The 21,414-nt window shown below is 48.1% G+C and overlaps 1 protein-coding gene across 10 annotated transcripts in view; it reads right to left on the minus strand.

The window, feature by feature from the left end:
* Positions 1-20,711, minus strand: part of PSD2 (pleckstrin and Sec7 domain containing 2) — a 98,271-nt gene extending 77,560 nt beyond the window's left edge. For 6 of the 10 annotated variants that reach the window (XM_075442154.1, XM_075442159.1, XM_075442158.1 and 3 more), the window contains exon 1: positions 2,162-2,405. The gene's annotated coding sequence lies outside the window, so the exon portion shown is untranslated. Of the gene's footprint in view, positions 1-2,161; positions 2,406-20,620 lie in introns of those variants that run through there. The other 4 variants (XM_075442153.1, XM_075442149.1, XM_075442155.1 and 1 more) reach the window with 2 other exon arrangements.
* Positions 20,712-21,414: the final 703 nt, after the last annotated feature.

The following is a 21,414-nucleotide window of genomic DNA, read 5'->3' on the forward strand; positions in this document are numbered from 1 at the left end:
TCCTGCATCCTCTGCCCAGCAGTGCTGCTGTCACCTTGGCAAACTCACTTGACTACACCAAGCCTCAGTTTCCCCAGAGAATAACACAACCATGTCCTAGGGTGGACTGAAGAGTGATAACATGCTGAGACAGGAGGGAACTCGGTACTAATTCAGAACTACTTGGCTTCCAGCCTCATGGGTCCAAGGGGATCTCCAGGGAAAACCACCAGCTTCAATGCTACTTGTGCCTAACTTTTACAGGGAAAGAAAAGGCAAAATGAGAACCATCCATTTTGTGAATCAGCCATCTCTCTGACTTCCCCTCTGGGCTCAGCTGCCTGCTTTCAGACTTTATCCATTGTTTGCTTGGACTTGTACAGGAAAAATCACGTTAAAGAAAATCCTAGCTGAATCACACACTTTGCAGCAGATACAATGGACAATTTGACAGGGACAGGAGGATTTAGCTATTTTAATACAAAAATATCTAATGATAATATGCTACACTCCTGGCTAAAAACATTATCTACTGGCACGGGGGAATTTAAGCCATAATACTAGCTACTATAATGCAGGCCTGGAACTCCATGCAAGCATTACCCTGATCCAACAGCTACAAAGCTCTGTTTATCCTAGTAATTAATTCTCTCTTACATTCAGTGATACAATTAGAGAAACACTGCCATTCTGATGGGCTTGTTCCCACCAGTGCCTTTTACTATATTTACATCTCCACAATAGGCTTGATCTTACAGAAAAGGGTGAAATTGCATTTATGGAGACAATGCCACATGCATTCCCAAAGCATTTTATAGATGTAAAGTTAGGCTCCAAATTGCACGTTTATTGTGTGGGCACACAATGAGCTCAGATTAAATATTGACTAAAGCCAGCCTAACACCCAAAATAATGAAGATGTGCACAATAGTGTGATTTACTCCCAGCCGCTAGAGAAATACACATCTGTAACATATAACATGCCCTTCCCACAGATATACTCTTTGTATTCTAGCTAGCCTTAGGCAGGAAAATATCATTCTCATAAATTATGGATTCTCTTTCCCAACTGCCGACACATTCATGTTGCCAGTTGCAATGGAAACAAATATAATAACAAAAAACAAATGCCATTCCTCCGATACAGTGATGAGCAGGTGACTGGCTCCTTGTATTCTGAAAGTTGAGGCAGGAAAATGGAAAATAAACATGGCTAAAATCAGAGAATCCTTTCCCTTTTGTGCCCCCAGATGTGGGAGCCAGCAGGGACGTGTGGACATAGCAGGTATCTTTTCAGAAAGTACTCCCAGCCCTAGCTGTGCTCTGAAAACTCTCTGTCCTTCTCACGCCTTCCTCCTCCCAAGACATGTAGAAGACATTCAGGGAGACACAAACGCTAATATAACAATTATGATAATAACACAACACTGAACAGGGGCAACACACACCCTTCACAGCAGCTCGCCCTCTAAATCCTCTAATATGGTACTGCTTCATTCAAGATTAAAAGAAATTGTAACCTAGCATAGACAAAAAGACACAGGAGGCAAGGCAGGATCTCATTCAGCAGTGAAGCCCCACTCCAGACCAGATGCAGTCATATCACTTCAGCTTCTCTGTACCATCTCCATGACAACCATGTAATTTGGATGCAATAACCACTGCCGAATCGATCTTTAAATGTAGCTTTGTTATAAAACATAATACTGAACATGTCAGGCTCAGGATAAAGAGAAGTAACTCCCTACCAATGAGGACTACGATTTAAGAGCCCCCCCTTTAATTTTCAGCTGCCAAACAGTTTGGCTATTTCAATATTTGCATGGATGAACAGATTTTAAAATCAGTAACAGCAAACACCATTTGTGTGTGCATGTGTGTATGGCGTGCTGTAGTATAACATCTCAAACGAGACACTACACTGAGAGCTGGAAAAATGTGTCAATGTGCATTCAGAGAATGGACATCTTTCCTCATGCACACGCGTGCACACGCACGCACACACATACATACACACACACACGTATCAGGGAGACTCAATCTCTAGCAAATGAAGCACACAGCTGATGCATCAAATAATCCTAATAAGAATCAAAAATGGTATAACTAGGTAAAATAGTATGGGGGATCTATGTACTGCCTGTCAGACAATAAGAGCAGGGGATTTCATGTTTGCACTTACCCAAGCAACGAGCGGTTAATTTTTTGGTCCCTTCACAAATGCAGCTCCCTTTTCTCTTCAACAATCCATGCAAAATAATCTGCAGTCCCACCGACGGGGGAGTGGCCCCGTCCCTCCCCCTCCACCACCTTCCTAGACCTCCCTGTTATTGGCTTCCTTCTCCCTTCCCTCCTGCTCTCCTTCTCTCTTGCTGGCGATGGTTACACCTCTCAGCCTTCCCCCAAGGTGTCAAGAGACTGCTGGGGATCCAGCAGGCAGGGTGGGAGGGGACAGGGAGAGGGGGAGGAGGCAAGGAGTGATGTTGAATGGACCCAGTGAAAGGATGGGGTAAAGCCTCCGGAGGAGCACACGTCAGGAGCAGACCTGCTGCTTGGCTGGGAGATGCTGCTCGCCGCTTGGGCTGCACAGGAGCTGCCAACAATATCCCCAGGGGTGTTGGGTCTTGCCCACCCACACGCACCGGCAAAGTGCTGGGGGACAGGTCTGTTTCCTGCCAGCAAATCACTGCCCTTCAAGCTGAGACTGGCTTGAAGTTTTGGGTTGAAATCCTACAAAATACTCACATTGTCTTTAACAATTGATGCACTTCCTTACACAGATGTACACCACTGGAAATGCCTCAAGGACCCACAGCAGTGCAGACCCCAGCACTGCAGATTGGCTTGCTCCATGCCTCTTGGCACTCCCACTTGCTGCAACCTCATCCCATCCCATCTCATTGCATCCTATTGTATCGCATCCCATTGCACCACATCCCACCCCACAGCCAAAGAGCCCTGTTGGCTTTCAGCAGTGGTGCTGCCCCTGTGCCTGCCTGCCAGGCTTGCTCCAGAGCCACCCCTACTACTGTGGACCAGATCAAGCACCTGCTCACCATCAGTGATCTGTTTTGACAAGACTATTGCAGCTCCATCCTGACAGCCCTTGTGTGCGAAGGCAACGGTTTTGTCTACACACTAACACGGGCATCTGGCTGACTGAGGTGGCTGGGGATGCAGTCTAGTGTGGAGAGGCACGGGGACACAACACTTTTCCTGCTCTAGAGGTTCCCTTACTTTTCTTGCACACCCAATGCTGTAAAGAAAACACTGCCTCTTGGCCATTTGGTGGCTGTAATGCAACCAGGGTTTCCATGGGCATACAGGTGAGAGGTGGCGGGTGCTCTCTGGTTCAAGTTGCCCAGCTGGACCACAAGCCTGTGGTCCCTCAGCCTGAGCCAGCTAGGGCAGTGGCCATCTACCAGGATCCTTCACCTGGAGCTGGCACACACCTTTGCACTGGGATCGCCCACATCTTGGCAACCCATGTGACCCAGGATGCTCACCCATCTGCCTGACTTCTTCACAGGGATGTGTGATGCCTGCCTGCCCTCAGCCCTCTGCCTCGCGGTGCCCACAGCACCATGCGCATTCACCAGCCTCCCTTCTAACAGCTCGCAGGGGACTGAGGGCTCCCACAGCAGCAGGCATAGAGAGCAGCCCCCAGCCAGACCTTTAGACCAAAGAAGAAGGTTTTGGTGTCTGCCTCAGATACATGTTCCCAGACAGCCTTTGGCTTCCTGATTCCCTGGAAAAAACCTCTCACTAGACCTCTGTGCCCCTTGGACAGCTTGTTCCAGAGGATGCACACCATTGAATGAGCTGACAAATCCCCAACATCCCAAATTAAAAATATAATTACAATGTATAGCCATATATCCATACACTGAAGCACAGCCATTAGATTAAATAACATCCTGAAGCATCTCAGCAGAACACGGCCGTATATTCTTCCAGAAGGGATACCCCACAGCACAGCACACAGGGTTGTTTGCCAGGGATAGTATCGGTAATGAACCATGTAATGAGCCACCCTGCAGCTATAGTCAGGAGTTATCCAACAAACGCAAGTGTGAATGAAGGTTACCGTTCTGGAGAGACACATGAAATGGATCTCATGGCCACGTACAAGGGCAGTAAGCAGCCGGGCAAAACCTGGTGTGGGACTGTTAACCTCCCTCAGGGTTTCTTCATCCAAGAGACCCAATGCACCTTATGCCATTACAAAAGTCCGTCCTGCTCCTCTCTCTGATGAGTTCTAATGTATTTGTAATCAACCAATTGTCAGGTTAGGGTGCTTTAACAGAAAAAAAAATTTAAAAAAAAACCCCACAATCAATATTCATCAGTCTGTTGTAGTGTTCAGGTCTGAAGGCAAGTAACAAAATTCAATTTCTGCTCAGCCAGTCCTAGGAAGTGACATTTCACAGCAAGAGAAAATGAGGTTCTAGTTTCTAAGAGTACATCCACTATCAGAGCTCCAAATAACTGGGTTATCAATCACTCTGCTTCTGGGAATGGACAAATCAACAGCTGGATTCAGGGAGAAACCTCCCCTCATCCCTTGAGCAGGGTGGTATGCTTGTCCTTATCATTTATGAGACACTTGTAACAGTAACAGAGTACTAATGTTTTTCCTGGATTGATGGTAGATCTGTGCTAGATGCCTTGCTTATGTCATAACATTTTTGTGGAATTAGAAAAACTCCTAAGCTATAGCAATTTTGGACATGTTGTTTAGCTGCCTTGATGTGCACATGAATGTGCAGAAGCCATTTGCTACCTGTGATGTGCATTCTCTGTGGAAGCCAAAGCAGCCTAGGGAGAGGCCACCATCCTTCTACGCCAACACCAGGGGACCAACGCCTCAAGTCCCAAACAAATGAAAGCACACATCTGGGAGCCTTTCAGGTGGCAGGCAACTGCAGGCACCCGGACTAAACAGCACTGACCACATGACAGGCACAAAATTTAACCAGCTACACTCTACAGACCATGGAAACATTCCAGCTAGGCTGATGGGAGAGGCAGACATCTGGAAAAAGATGTGAGCTTGTGGTCCTGAGATTGTTCACGGTCACAATCCCCCATGGGATTCACTGATAAACCTGAGCCCCAAGACTACTTCAAGGCTGCCTGCTCTGCAGCCCCAGCTCTGCTCCTCCTTGGCTCTGAGTGGAGAAGCCAGGACCACTTACCCTAAAATACCACAGGGTCTACTGACTTCACCTCACAATTTTAAAAATGTCTTAACAGCAGCATAGTGCCTAAGTTTGAAATGCTGCATCCCTGTTACAAGTAGTTTTCCAACTGCGCCCTGCTCAAGGTACTTCGTGTGGCACACAAGGACATTCCTGGTGCTTCTCAGCCTTCTCCTTAATTTTATCTATTAAAACATCGCAAGTGTTCACATGTGCTCAGGAGTTATTTAGCTTCCATGTGCTTCCACAGCTGTTTTTCTCAACAAATTCCTTGGATTTCCTAGCTGGGACTCATTAACTTTCAATACAAGACACTTTGATGGAAGCCAGAATTAGGAGAAAGCTCTACAAGGACCTTCCTGCATGCTCTTTGCAGGAAGTGAAGGTATGTAGAGGGGAATAGCAGCTCACTGAAGAAGAAGGGTGTCCTGGTTTCGGCTGGGACAGTGTTCATTTTCTTCACTGTAGCTGCTGTGTTTCAGATTTAGTGTGATAAGAATGTTGATAATACACTGATGTTTCTAGTTGTTGATAAGAAATCAAGGACTTTTTTCAGTTTTCAGTGTTTGGCTAATGAGCAGGTATACAAGAGCTAGAAGGGAGCATAGCCAGACAGCTAGCCCAGGCTGGCCAACAGAAATATTCCATACCATAGATGTCATGCTCAGTCTATCAATGGGGATTGGCCAGGTGGCAGGAATTCCCTTTTCTCACAAGTTTGGTCTTTTTCTGTGAGTTCAGACTTTTCCAGGAGTTTGGTCTTTTGCCATGAGTTTGGTGAGTTCTGAGAAATTCACAAGTTCAGCGAAATCTACAAGCTCAGGGAAATCCATGGGTTCCATCATCACTGCTCAGGGACTGGCTGTGGAACTGGTCATAAGGGAGTGAGAAAAATTGTATTGTGTACAGCTAGTTTTGATAATAATAATAATAATAACAACAATAATAATTTCCTTTGTTTTCTTATTAAACTGTCGTTATCTCAACCCACGAGTTTGACTTTTTGTCCGTTCTCCTCCCCATCCCACTGGGGTCAGAAGGAGCGAGTGAGCACCTGTGTGGACCAAGTTGCTGGCTGCCTGGTTAAACCACAACAAAAGGTCAGTCCTCATGAGCATTTTTCTGCATTTCTTTTGACACTTAAAATCAACTCTTTGCTCTAGGTAATAGCTGTCCTGAAAAGTCTACCCTGGACCTGTCTGAGCAGACTGCTGAGATATGGAAGTAATGGTTCACATCAGGGGCTGGGAGAGCTGGTGGCAAGATAGCTCCTCATGGCTATTTCAGGGCGCTGGGAGAGATAAGATTTGTTAGTCTCACCCTGAGTAGCCGGATGACAGGCAGAAATGATGGCATAAAAACAATCATGAGCAAAAGGCTGCACGCAAAGAGCTCCTTTAAAGTTCTGAGGAAGAAGGGCTGCTAGCAGGTTGTAAGCTTGGGAAGATGGAAAGGGAAGAGGGAATACAATAGTGTCTCAGAAGAATGTCCAAGGAAAGCGTACAAAGGTGTATGCACATGCATCAGCGCACGTGAATGCATGCACCTGGAGAGAACCCACAGAGTGCAATGCTTTGCTGGATTGGGGATGAAGCTTCAGACATTGAACACAAGACCCACAGATGGCTCCTCTCCTCCAGTCACATCAGTTTCTGCTTTACATTGACTTGTTCTGGGGTGGCTATGACTTGGTGGGAGATCACAGAGCTGCTGGGACACCACAATGCCGTAACAGGTCTGGAGATGGTGGCAGGGGAAGAAATGCTAACCTTGTCCTCGTTGTGAATTATAGGGTTATTGTCAGCAACCTCTGCTTTAAGGAGCCAGCTGAAAACTCTTTGGCCTGAGAGGTTTGGAAAGCCCAGACAAAATGTGTCCTCCAGTAAGGAAGCTGCCACTTACATACAGGAAAAAAGCACCTTCACCCCAAGAGAAAGACTCCCAGCCTGTAGGCTGGTGTCATCCTGCAACCATTGGCTTTTCTTAGCCCAGCTACTGCAAGTTTCTTCCCCTAGGAAATTTGGTTTTTTCCCATCAGCTGTAACCAGTTCCCCTTATAACTTCTTCCTGGATATACACTCAAGTGGAACTTGTTTAGTGGCTCCCTAGAAGTCTGGTTTTCTACACCATAGTTCATTCTTAGAGCTCCTCAATAACTTTTTTAAGTCCTGAGATGGCACGGTGCACAGCACAAATCTCCTGGCCAAAGATTAGTCACCTCTCTCATGCATGCAAAAGAAGTCTTGGTGTGCTCTGGCGGTTTTTGATCCCCTGCCCAGTGTAGGCATTTCTGCCTGGGAAATCCCAGCCTGGAATATGGGAGAGATCACTCCTGGCATTTCAGGCTTTGGCAGAAGGCAGGATTGATGTTGTCTCTCTATTCCTGCATGTCAACTTTCAGATGAGTTACTGTCCTCCGAAACACCATCTTCCCTCTGTTTGTGGGGGTTCCTGAGTGTGTGAATTTGCATTCGTCTTCCTGAGAGCCCACCACTGACATAAAAATCAGCTCCACAAGCAGACCCAACCACTCTCAGAGTCTGACTTGTCCTAATTTCACTAACATGAAATGCATGAGTGCATGAAAACTGTATCCTCAGCAAAATGATCTGAGCAAACTCTGGGAGGTCCAGCAGGGAGTCTGCTGTTCTTCTGGCTACAGGGGATCTGCAGCATCTCTTCCATGTTTTATTATATTCCAGTGAAATGAGTCTCCCCCTCTCTGCCATTCATCATATCACCAAAACAAATGTCATCCTATTTTGTCTGACTAATTTGAGGTGCAAATGCACTCCAACACCCCAGGTACAAATATACCTGAAGTATCAACACCCTAAAAGGATTTCTGAGACATGTCTCATGAAACTGTTCAATGTATTTTTTCTAGTCCTAGATATGTACAAACATTTCAATTTACCAGTTGCCATTTAATATGCTGCTTGGTTACTACTGGAGTAGGAAGATTTCCGTCATCTCTGTAAGATATGAACTCATCAGACTGCTTTTCTCCAGAGCTATGAATCTTTGGCTGGACACTTCTTTTTTTCCGCTATCAGAGCAGACTCCTTTACCACCTTCATCTAAAAACAACACGCAGAATTTATTTTCTTCCTGACATATATGCATATAAATACACATACATGCACACTCTCTTACAGTCCTTAATGCCACTAAATATAGTTTTCATTGACTGCTCTTTCAAATTAGCCTTCCAGGCCTCTGCATTACATAACAGTTAATTCATAGCTTTTGTTGCCAAATCTCCTCTTTTTCTGTTTGGGTTTTTTATTACCATTATTATTTCTACTTTTTTATTCCTTAACAATGATGGATTCTTAGCTAAGAATATCTTTGATGACTGCAAAATTGTGTGCATGCTGTGGAGAAGACAGCATCTATCAAAGTTTTCTTAAACAACCCTCATTTAAAACAGATATTATTTTGCCTCGGTTTTTCCTCCAACCATTTCTTGTTTGAAATCGTTCTCAGCTTAGCAAAATATACCACTTTAAAGTGCCTTGAATATCTACTATCAATTTATGATTACATTCTGTTCACTACAAATGCAATTAGGTTGTTTAAGCAGCCATTAATTCTGAGTTCAGTAATCAATTCACCTTTACCTGTCAGATTGAAGTCTGGTATAGACTTACACCAAATTCACTGCATTACTTTTGGTAACAGAAAATGATCATCCATCATTTTTAGAAACTCTGGGCTGTCTTACTGGCAGCAGCAGGAGTCCTTCAGCATCTATCCGTGAGGCTGAAAAGCTGTTCTCTGGACATGGATTTTCTTTCACTTTTTTATGAAGCTGTTTAGGGAAGCTGTTTGTCCAGCCCCCTAGTTCGATCTTCTGGTCTGGAGGGATACATCTGTGCTGGGGCAGATCAGCTTGAACCTGAATGGAAAAGCAGCCCTTGGCTGCATATTAAGACAAGCACGTGGACAGTGTTCCAGGAAAGGCTGATGATTTGGAGGTGAAAAGACTACGGGTTCTTGGGCTCTGTTAGCAAATCCACTCGCTTTGCCCAAGCTGTCTGCCTGTATTCCTTAAGCTCTAATTCACCTAAGTGATGACCCAGGGAGGTAAATCTCTGCTGTATCTCCAGCGAGCACTGCACAGTGGCATCCCCCCAGCTCACCAGGATCTCCAGTGTGGTCTCCACCAGCCAGATGTGGGATGTGCCAGGCAGAGCACGGTTTTGTCCATGTACCTGACATGGCTTCGCTCTTGGATTCCTATGAAGGTCTCATCTCCATCTCTCTGTCCTGCCAGCCCTGAGTGACTAGGATGTCCTGTGATTCAAGCCTGTGTCAGTGTGTCTCAGTATCATTCAGGATGTCAAATTTATTTTTGGAAATGAGAATTTCTGATGTCCATTTAATGCCCAGGCATGTGGCATTGATGTATGGGATGACTGCGCAATCTCCTTTCTACTCACTTCTCTGCATTTCAAGCTCAGATGCATATAAAGTGCTACTGATATATTCATACAATTATACAGAGTTTATCATTTGCTGTGGTGGTCCAATCTGATTTATAGTTCAGAAGAGTCACCTTCCTTGTTTAACCAAAGGCATTTTCTAGGTCCACCTCTGCTAGGGGCTCCTGCCAGCTCCAGCACTCCCTGAATACTGTGGTTGTCTTCAGAGAATCCTCACAGCACTTCATAGCAGACTCTGCATCCTGCCTCATGGATGAAACAGTTCCCCTGGGCAGGCAGTCTACCCAGGGAAAGATTCCCTCTGACTGGATCATCTCGACTAGCTGTGAGCTGTCCAGGACTCAGCACCGACTGCTGGGCATCTGCGACCACGATGCAGGGAGGAGACTGGGGAGCAGCAGCTGCAGAGAGACATAATTTCTGCTTCCTCATATCAGTCAGGTTGCGTAGGGTCCTAACATCTCTGGGAGGTTTTCTCTTGCCAAACTGCAGTGAATCCACCTCTGGCTGCCCAGGCTCTCGCTCTTTCTGGGATGTTGCACATACTGGGCTGACAGCCCTGGATGCAGCATGGTGACAGGTATTGAAGCGAGTTTTGCTCAGAGCTTATGCTTGTTTGGCAAGTGGACACAGACTGAAGTTAGATGGAGGGCATAAGGAATAATTTTGCTGCCTGTGGGCGGGTTCACTGACATGAAGAGACAGAGAATAGAGGAGGGGAAATTTTCTGTTGCCTGAGACAACCCAAAACATGGAAAGAGAACATGATTCAGTGATGAGAAGAGAGCCCTGGCTCTGGCTCTTCAAGGTCAGGGATTGCTCAGCCTGTAGGATTAGGTATAGTGACCAAGGATGGCAGAAAAGTCTGGCCAAGGTAAGCTGCACTATCCATGTACTGGGGTAGCATTGCCTCTCTAACCGTCGATGTTGGCCCAGTCATTTACCCTCACCTTTAAGGCACAATGGAGACTGGCAGTCTGGATGAAACCTAGGGGCCACTGTCAGGTGCTTTGGCTCTGATTTACAGACTTGTGATAGAGGAAGGGGGACTAAAAACAAATTTTGGAATGATAAACCTGATTTACATTATATTGTCTACAAACATAAGTTTTCAGATGATGGAAAGGGACATTTAAATTGTCTGATGTTTCATTTAAGCTCAAGAGATAGGGTCTGGCTGGAAGACATGGCAAACAGAAGGCTAGAGGGCGTGTGGCTTCCATAACTGGGAAGGTGTTGAGTTGCAGTGGGACAACTCCTCTGTGAGGAGGATCTCAGCATCTTCTCTGCTCTGGGTGTTCCTGGGTTGCTAAAATGGATTCAATACGAGGGGCATTTTAGGATGCTGATGCGGAGACGACACAGAGTTACTGTTAGCTGTGTGTGCCCTTAGAACTATTGTATAGCAGTAGCATTTAATCTTGCTGAAACGACCACTGGAACTGGGACAGAGAGCATGAAACTGCAAGGCTGAAGCTGTTACAGACACCTAATGTCACTGCAGCTGATGGCACTGTAAGGGGCAAAGATCAAATTATTCAGTGGCTGGACTGACAGACTAAACCAAAACTATTTCTGACAAAGCAATTAGTTATAGCCTGATATTTCATCTCTTTTGAGCTAGGAGTCAGGGGAAGACAGTAGTCTTCCGCAAGTAGGGAGATGAAAAGCAGTTAAACAATTTAGGAAAAAATGAATGTCGGTAAACTATTGGAACAAGACCGTTCAAAATGAAGAACTAGAATTGTAACCTTTATGATTGGATTTTTTCCCATTGTGAAACTCCCACAGGAAGCTGTGAAAGAGTTGAGCTGGCAAACTGTTTCATTTGCAAAGAAACATTTTTTTAATTACTTTTATAAATAATTTTTATATTCATTTCACTTCCATTTTTATATTAATTTCACTTCCAGATATTTTGCTTATGTTCTAGGAGAGCTGCACTTCTGTGAGGCATCAGGAAGGGACAATTCACTGAAAGGAGATTGAGCAGGAAATTGAGATAGGTCTGGAAAGGCTCTTACTGTCCCTCATGCATTAGCACATCTGCTGTTGCCGTCACTGACAGCATCAAGGGCAAGGCCACAATCAAGCTTCCTTGCTCCACCCTTTCAGCCATTTATAGATAACCTCACCGAGGCTCAAGTTTTTCAAAAATCTCAATCAGAGGGCACGTTCCCATATTGCTGGCATCCCTGGGGCCCACTCCATACCATAAGCATGTGTCTGTAGCACAGGGCATGGGAACCATGTTTTTAACAGGAGAGTTTATCATTCCTCAGCCACAGGTTGGTATGGGACTGAAACACTGTTAAGTGGTTCCCCAGCCTGCACTACCTTTTAACTCAATTTCCATTTCCTAAATCACTGCTGACGTCTGTCTAAATAATCATTATCTCCACAAACACGCTGAGTTTTAGCTTTTGCTGAGTATTACGTAGGTTTGGAGCTTTTGAAAGGATGCTGAGCTTAAGAAGGTGCTGCTTCAAGCGGCTCTGGGCATTTGACACATTTCACTGGCTGTTTTTTTCAATGCACACACAAACACACACCCTAAATGCACACACGGTCTCTTTCATGTCCCTTGCCTAAGTGAATATTTGCTGTCAGATCTTCCAAGCCACAGCACATTTTTAATCAGTCAGATAATTCAATCGTTCATTTCAGACCTGCTCTGCACAGCTGTCATTTTGAAGCATCAAAGCTTCTCTGTCAAAAACCACCCAGGCTGGGGGTTCATTCAGGCATCGTTGTTTCAAAGTGCTGGGGGAGAAGCAGAGGGGGTTCAGAGAAAAAGAACAGGATGGATTAAATGAACTCATTACAAATACTTCTGAAGCTACCAGTCAACCATCCTCAGCAGAGAACAATGGCACAGCAACAGAGCGACTCAGGAATCTGCAGGATTTGTAAGGTCTTTGCAAATCTCACTCTTCTGTTGCAGAGTAGGGAGAAGGGGGGGGGGGGTATCAGGTAAAGCTTCCTGCCTGAGATGCTCAAAGCCACTGAACAGGATTTGGATGTCTGTTTCTCATTAAAATTAATGGAATTGGGTGCCCAGACCTACATGCAGATTTCAAATGCTTTGTCTCCATTTATAATTAATGTTCCCAACAGGGTGACTAAATATTTATACAATAGGTCATGTTATATGCAAAATGGAAGAGGTGCCTATTGGTAGATCAGGGACCAAGAGAAGCAGAATTTGATGGGGTGTCAGGTCCAGTCTGCATTGTCCCTTGTTTAAAGCTCTTCTACTTGCAAATCTCCAGCAGCTGCTACTAGATCAACCGCTGGGCTGGTAGCTCCAGCAATGGTGATGTTCTTAGGGTACAATACAGCAAATTAAAATGGCAGCTTTACAGCTTTCCTGGGTTCTTCTCCTCTCCCTCGCCACAGCTCTGACTTCCTTCACCAAAAAACTTCACCTCTGCATATCTAAATTTCCAGTACGAAAAATACACAGTATCACTGAGTTTACCCACTGTAGGAGTGCAGTGGAGCTAAATCCATGAACACTCTCCTGCCTTGGTCAAAGATGCTATAATGGCAGACGCCAGGTAAAAGACTGACACTATCTGCAGTAGCAAAATAGTGGCTGGATCTGTACCACTGCATTTGCTCCATAGCAATGGAGTAATTCAGTGTACAAAGCTGGTGAGTTGAACGCTGAAAGCATCTGAGAGGTCTACGATCTGGGGGTGAAAGCTTGGCCCTCCTACAGGGGAAGTCCAAAGCAACCAAATCCTGTCCTTGTCTGTCCCCTGGGGGAAACTCTTCCACGGCCGGGCCATGCCTTAAATCCTGCCCCAGCTAATTAGCTGGAGGGGTGTCCATGGAAGCTTGGGCCTTGTGTTTCAGGTAGCTTTCTGTCTCCACCCAGAAGAGATCCTGAGCTTGGCTTGAGACAGCCATTGGAGGGAGGCTTCATAATTCTAGTGCTTTACAGTGCTTGAAAGGAGAAGATTTGACACTTCCAATCATTGAAATTTTACCTTTTCATTTTTTTCTTCCATGCCTTATCCAAAGCCGCCGGATGGAGAAGCTCTACTGACTCAGGGAATATGGAGACCCCTGCAGTTGCTTCCCATGCTTTGGCATCTCAAGGTCTGTTAAGCCCAGATGGACATATTGAGCGATACCTCAGAGCTCATCTGAAATTCCTCTGTAGGTTCCCAACTTCTAGGATGCAAGTTCTAGCTCCAGCTTCACTGGATAGACACAAAGCTTGTCAAAAGACAAGTAGTCTGGACTTGTGTCCATAGCCAAATACCCTCTGTTATTGAGGCATGCCTTATACTCCGAGCCTCCAGCTTTTAGTCAGCTTAGTCTTCTTCTCTACTACACTAGAAATTATCAGTAGATAGTGTCACCTTTCCATGTGACCTGGGGTGTATTACATATAGATCTTTCTTTGCTTCTCCTGACCTTCCTGACCATATCTCTCAGCACAACATGGGCTATGGTTAGTGTCAAGGTTGGCTTAGCACAGGTACACAAAGCTGTATACAATCACTCAAAAGATGATACTGAACGTGAACTACGGCCACATCAACTGAAACTCACAGCCCATCGGGCAGCACAAAGGGGAAAGAAGGCATCATTCCTCCCTAACACCATGGACAGTCTGCTTGGCATGGGACATTCGCTCTTCCATGACTTTGTTCCCAATTAAAACAATCAGCTTTGCAAGACAATTCAAAAATTCACATTCAAGCTTAGAGGTGTTGTCCCCGTGCCACATGTCAGAAGAGCATCAAGGACACATAAAGAATAAAACAGCTTCTTTTTCCTTGTGAATACCTGTCTGTTTATTTTTTAATTAAACAACAGCTGGATGCAGACTTGTAAGACAGCAGAAGAATGCCAAGACAGAGGAGATTAGGCAATCTACGTAATGCGGGAATGTAAACCCTTCCCACCACTGCCAGCGTGGCAGCTCAAGCTGGCAGAATCTGCTCCATTGCCAAATTCATCACTACAAAAAGCTTCTGCAAAGGACCGCTTATATTTTGAGCATTTAATCCCAGAAGTAATCACATCCCCCAAATCACAGTCAGCTCTTCGTTTTGTAAAAGATAGGGGTCACAGGCAGGGATTTTAGGAGCAGGTTGGAGAAGTCTCTATTGGTTATGACCTACATAAGAACTGGTCCAATCTTCAGGCATGAGCGTGAACTGGGACACTTCTCAAAGCTCCTGTCAGCCCCACAGATCTATCACTTGTTGATACAGATGTAGGTGAAAGTCAGAGTATCCGTATTTTCTTATCATGTAGACCCAGGGTCAAGGTAAGCTTCCACATCCAGAGATCCCTCAGGGCCTGGCCATGGAGGTATGGTGGTGAATCCTGGCAGAACTTAGCCTTGGGATTATTCATGTGTTGGCCTTGCTGCCAAAAAGCCAAGCCTGCATCCCTCTGACGTGTATGTGGTTACAAAGAAAAGACTGGGACCAAGGACTCGCACTTGTCACTGCTAATAATGTCCTGTCTCGGATGCTGAGCTACTGACCCAACTCTCCTCCTAAACCACAAATGTGACCCCCCACTACTGCTGAGCACAGCCATGCCAGGCACCCATGCTGGGAACACAACTGTGCTCCCAAAGAGAGCTGCGCAGGCTGCTGCGCTGTCAAACTGCCCTAGATTGGAGCGAATAAGCTCCTTTCTGAAGGAAGATAATTGTTCTATTTTAAAACTAAGTGGTTCAAGGAGAAAGATGCAGGCAAGAGGGTCTAATACTTGTCTGAGCCTAAGGTAGGAAACTGGGGGTGTGCAGGGCAGAGCAACTGCATGGTTGCTTTGCTGGATGGTCATAGTGCTGGATGAAAAAACATGAGCCCTCCTACTGTGTCCCTAGTCCAGCCAAGCTGATGCTGTTGGAGAGAGCAGAGACCTCAGTGGGAGAAGCAGGTGCCCCTCCTCAGGATGCTGAGCTGCGAGGCTGGACATCCTTAAAAGCCAGAGGAGAAAAGCGCCTGGTGTAACAAAGAGCCTCTGTCTCCTCTCGTCTGTGCACCCTCCAACCACAAGTTCAGGCTTTTGTGGCCCCAGAGCATTGCAGGTCAGCACTCCACGGGCTGGTCCGAGAGCTGGCACTGTGAATCCCAGCCACACAGAGGAACAGCCCCTACCAGAGGAACAGCTCTCAAGGAAGCTTTTCTGAGGAAAATAGTTGCTGCTTCAGCAAACCGTCTCCCAGAGCAAAGACCAACAAACTAGAGCAGACAACAACAGAGTCATTAATAAGGCCAAGCCTGGCATCTTCCCGGACCCCCCCACCACTGTGATTGGTGATTTCACCAAGCAAGCACAGAAGAGGCCTCTTCAGTAGAGTTTTGTCTTTGCTGCTTAAAATTCAATAGCTCCACTTCCCAAGTGGCCAGGAAAGAAACAGTTTTTGTATGTTAACAGACCGCCCTGCCCACCCCCTTCCCCCCCTGTCCCCGTTTGTATGGAGGAACCTCTCTGGTTTGAGCCTGGCAGACGCACCTCTGGCCTACAGGGGAAGGACACCAGGAAGCTTGAAGGATGTGTCAGCTGCTTCCTAGCCTTGCACTGGCCTTGGCAGATGAGCCCCGTTTGAATGTTCCTCAGCTGGAGGTAAGAGAGATGCATTCAGCGCTCCAGCAACCTAGGTGTCACCAAGGATGCCTGTAAACAGCTCCCAGCTTCCCCCAAGGTGGACACCCTTGTTGATTCTCCCTGTGTCCCTTCCTCTCGGGCTCAGGGGCAGAGTCATGTCACCAGCAGGGTCTGTTGCAGGACTGGCCTCATATGTCCACACAAAGAGAAACCGCACGTGGTGAGCAAAGCCGTGGCTTGCCTTCAGGCAGCATCTCACGACGAAGATATAAAATCCATTTTGGGGGGACCCTCTGACCTGGAAACAATGGGAGAGGCACTCAGCTGACCCCTCATACAGGACCTGAATATTATTTGCTTAAAATTTTGCTTTAAAACCAAGACTGGCTGCCCTGTCTCATCTGAGAGCTATTCGCTGTCATTTTAGGTCAGAGTTAAGGTTACTAAGAACATAAATGATGCATTTTCTCTCGCAGACAGCTAAGACTCCTCATTTACACAGTGAGCACCCAGAATGAGCAGGAGGATGCAATAAGCACCCTGAAATGCTTTTTTTTCACCTTAAAATAGTTTTGCAGTTGAAAATCCATATCTGTAGCTTAGCATGCATGTCTGGAAAAAAGGAAGTCCTCAGGCCTTGCTTGTGTAACTCCACCTCATGCCCATGACTTCCCCCTCAGCTGCCAGCCTGCCAACCTGCGACAATGCTGTTGGATTGGCCAAGCTGTAGAGACTCAGTTTCTCTCCCAGAGAGCTAGGGTCGTTTCCTCGGGAGGGTCCCCCCGTCAGTTCAATACACTGCAGCCTGCTAGAGGCAGAGCCAACTGCTTCCTCTGCACTGGATTTTTGATGAACAGGCACAGACAAGTAGCAAGAAGGATTGGGGTCTGAAGCATTGGGGCAGGAGGAGAACACACCATTCACACAGATGAGGTGTCCTTCTGCAGAGCAAGCAGCAGCAAGGGCAGCAAAGAACAGGCAGAGCAAGGGGAGCGTTTGCTACCTCTGACCTCTGAGAACCCTCCTGGCAGTATGGCTTCAAAGGGAGGACTGAAATGTGGGAACAAGCGACCTGGTCTGGACGTAGACTTTGCACTTGGCAAGCGAAGTGTCCGCCTTGCACAGATACAAGCGACCTTCTACTTTCAAGTTCTGACAGCCACTCCCCTCCCTCCCCATGGTCTGCAGCCCCTTTATCCAGCTCTCTCACTACAGCAATTCATCACATGAGCCTTATCTTAGCATCACGTAATCTCAGTCCTTTGTCTCTCAGGACAGGGCTGAGAGAACTCCCCAAAGTTAACAAAGCAGGTCCATCCCCTCATCAACTGACAGGGTCTGTCTCCTTTGATTAGGTTGTGCTGACTCTGCTCTAGATGCAGGGACACTGGGGCATTTCCAGCTGGGACACAGACAAAGAAGGAGATAGCAGAGCCTTGGTTACCAGCAGGAGCAATTCAGGACAAATAATTAGAGGTTTTCATGGCTAATTGGATCTGCACTGTCAATCTAGGACAGGAGATGCCTTAACCCACACTGCTTGCCCAAGATTGCTAAGCAGTCCGTAAATAAACTGCAGCACTGGTCCAAAGCTCATCATGCTTCAGCTTCCACCCTGCGTGCTCCATCCCAGCCCTGCTATGGCACAGCCTACCTGGCAGGGTAATCCAGCTCCCTTGCCTTTTTTTTCATGACAGCAGCCTTGAAGCCCTGCCAGGACACTAGGAGGCCTTCTCATGTAGCTCAGAGACCCTTCAGGTGTGGCGACCTCAACATGTCACAGCTAGCTTGAACAAGAAGCTACTGTTTACAAACTAAAGTTAAAGGGTAAACGAACTAGTGGTTAGGAAAAGTCAGTGTCAGAGATCAGTATTAGCAGGGGCTGGCAAGCCAAAGACAGTTTTCAGAGGAAGGCTTGTGAGTAGGAAGTTGTTTCCCTGCAGTACCTAGGCTTCAGCCTGCCTTTTGTTTTCATTTACAGGACAAGGTTTTGGTCCCATCCCCTGCTCACTCTCAGCCCCAAAAGTCCTTCTTTCCTTCTCTGCTCAGACATCCCTTTAAGAGCCTTCAGCATCTAACCTTCTTTAAGCAGGCAGGCTCAAAACCTTGCACTGCACCTCCAAGACAGTATGCTGTCCACAAGGCTGATTGCTATGCAAGGTCCCAAGTGCTTTCCCCAGGAAACAGAGCAAAGGAAAACGGCTTGTACTGCTTGGGATCATGACCTGCAGATCTTCTACCTCTGCCATGGGAAAGCCAGGCGCACGATGCATAGAAAGGCAAAGTCACATCGAAGGACAGTCCGACACTCTGGGCCAGGCAAAAATAGATTAACCTACTTGAAAGTAGGACAACATTGCTAAAGAGTAGGACATCTGGTCACCACAGCAGGATGAGCAAATACAGCGGAGACAGCCTGTCCATGCACACATCTAACCTGATGGGAGACAGCTAAAGCACAGACATGTAATACGTTCAGGCAAGCCGCTGGGATGAGCGGTCCCCGATCAAAACAGAGCAGCTCACTGTCTCTCTCAGATGACTGCTAGACTTGCTGCTGACAGTCAGTCTACCTGCCTACCAGAAGCACTATCCTGCCCACAGAAGCTTGTGGGATGTGTGTGCCCAAACCTAACAGCTGATCTTTTCTACCTGATCTGCTACACCCAGGGTTTTGCAAGAAACAACCACCAAGAAAGAAAATGTAAGAAGATTCACGATGTGCCTGACTACTGAAGTGCCAGAGCAAGTTTAATGCTTGTAAACTGCTTCAAGGCTCACTGCGGCCGAGGCCATCCCCTCTGCTGGCTCGAGCCCACCTACCTCTGCTCCACTCCTTGCCATTCAGCGCCTTGCCCCCAGCCGGGTTTTCAGCCCACTAGCAGAGCACTGTTCGGAGAGGACATGATAAAGAAGTGATTAAGGATCATCACTGAGCTTGTATTAGCATCTTCAAAAGCTCTGCAGCCCATCAGCCAGCCAGCAGGTTGCAGCTAAGCCAGGCGTGATGTGTCTTTTAAAAAGAATGAAGAAAGCAAAGGCTGCAGATCCCATGCTCATCAAAGGAGCTTCACTGCTGTTTGCAGAGAGGAGTTAATGCCACGCTGCTGACTGGCTGCCCCAGGGCCAAGTTTCTTACCCAGCCTTGGCAGGACAGGCAGCTTTCTTGGCTTAGGACCCTGTGCTGGAACGGAAACCTGGAGCACCAGGTCTCAGGACGCTATTCAAAATGTTATTGCTTGTTGTTACTGCTCTCAAAGGAGGCAGCAGGAAACCGTCCAGGTCTCAGGTCCCTTTGCAGAAAGCGTCAAGCCCCTCCAGAAGAAGGTCTCCTTGCCAGGTGTGGTTTGTTTTCATAAACTCAGATATGCAAAAAACAGTCTGGGGCAGCTGTGAGAGACAGCATCCCATGCCTGCAACTTTGCCAAGAGGCTACTAACTTTGCTTCCCAAGAAAGGCCTGGAACCTTCACAGTGCAACACATGTCCATCAGACCAAGATGACCTGCAAGTCACCTTGAATGGAGTTGTCTACATCACATCTCTTTAATTCTGCTTCTCAGCCTTCCCTCTGTGTTGGGGAATTACAGTAAGTCCAATGCCTCTTGCTCGTATCTGAGCAAAGGGGTTCTGCTTAGAGCCTGGCACAGATGCTGCTTCTCTGGCTCATGCGCTACACGTCATAGCACAATGGTTGAAAGGGTGTTTCTGCCACGCAGTTGAGCCGGTTGCATTACGCGGAAGAAAGCTGGAGAGGCACTGGACAAGGAAGTAGATAGCCAGGAACCCGAGAGCAGAAAAATCCTTGCAGCAAACCCTCTGCCGGGCCTCAAATCCTCCAAAATCCATACACCAAGTCCTTCCCTGAACGGCCTGAGAAGCATTGCAGCCCTTTGAGATAGCATGACACCACCTGACCACGAGCTTAATCCCCCAGTACTCCTTCCTGAAGGCTCTCGGGGAAGGACAGTCGCCTTCTAGCTTAGCACGTGTCACTTCACACAACACCACTTGTAAGAGGGTGCTGTTCCTGGGGGTGGTCGCACCAGGCTGGGGCACTGCGCCGCTTGCCGAGGTGTGCATGCAACGTCCTAAGCAGCACATCCTGCACCCTACTGCTGATACAGGGTATGGCACGGCCCTGAGGCACCCCGTCCCTCCGGCACGGGGGACAACACAGCCTGGGAGCACCCTCATCCCTCTGTCACGGGGGAAGCCACAGTCCCGGGGCCGCCCATTCGTCCGGCACCAGGGACAGCACAGCACGGGGAGCGGTCCCATCCCTCCGGCACAGTCGACAACACATCCCGGGGAACACGCATCCCTCTGACGCCCCCCGCGCCCACCGCACTCCCACTCCCTGAGATGCTTCCCCCGGCGCGGGGGAGTGCGCGCACTCACGTCGTACCTCCGCACCCTGCCGGCTTCCGCTTTCGTGTCCCCGCCGCGCCGGCCGCCGGCCCCCAGGACAGGCGTGCGGCCATGGGGAAGCCGCTCCGCTGCGCTCGGTGCATCCCCCGGGAGACCCGGGACCCGCCTCGGTCCCGGGTGCAGCGCGGGCTCTGGCCGCCAGGGGGCGGCAAAGGGCGCGGCTGTAGCGGTGGCGGCAGCCGCGCCCTTTGCCGCCCCCTGGCGGCCAGAGCCCGCGCTGCGCTCGGCTCCGCGGCGGGGTGGGGGGAGGCGAGCTGTGGGGCGGAAGCAGGAGTGTGCAGAGAGCTGGGCGGATGGGACAAAGCTGCGGAGGGCCTCGCCCCCCCTCCCATGGTCCCCACTTGACCTGTGCCCTGGGGGTGGGAGTAGGACGGAGCACGGGGCAGGGGTACCGGACCACGCGTTGGTGCTCGACCTCCTGGACCCCTCGCCTGCTTCCCGGGGACAGGAGAAAGAGGAGGTAGCATGTGCGGGGGGATGCAGCCCCCTCCCCTCCAGGCAGCAGCTGCCCTCTGCCCTGTGCACGAAGCCCCTGTAGACCAATGGACCAGACGCGTGCTCAGCATCTACCTTCTGGGCTGGAGCGTTGCTAAGAGACGGGATCCCCGGGAGGCTGCGGTGCCAGTCGCTGAGCCCGGCGCATCAGCAGGAGGGGATGCAGACATTGGGGAACCTCTGGGTGAGGGAAGACCGATGGGGAAGACCACATAAAAGGCTGCAGAGACACCCCGACACCCCTCACAGAGAAACCTCTAAAGTGGGGAGAAAGCG

This window comes from Opisthocomus hoazin, chromosome 23, assembly GCF_030867145.1.
Source record: "Opisthocomus hoazin isolate bOpiHoa1 chromosome 23, bOpiHoa1.hap1, whole genome shotgun sequence".
Taxonomy (NCBI): Eukaryota; Metazoa; Chordata; class Aves; order Opisthocomiformes; family Opisthocomidae; genus Opisthocomus; species Opisthocomus hoazin.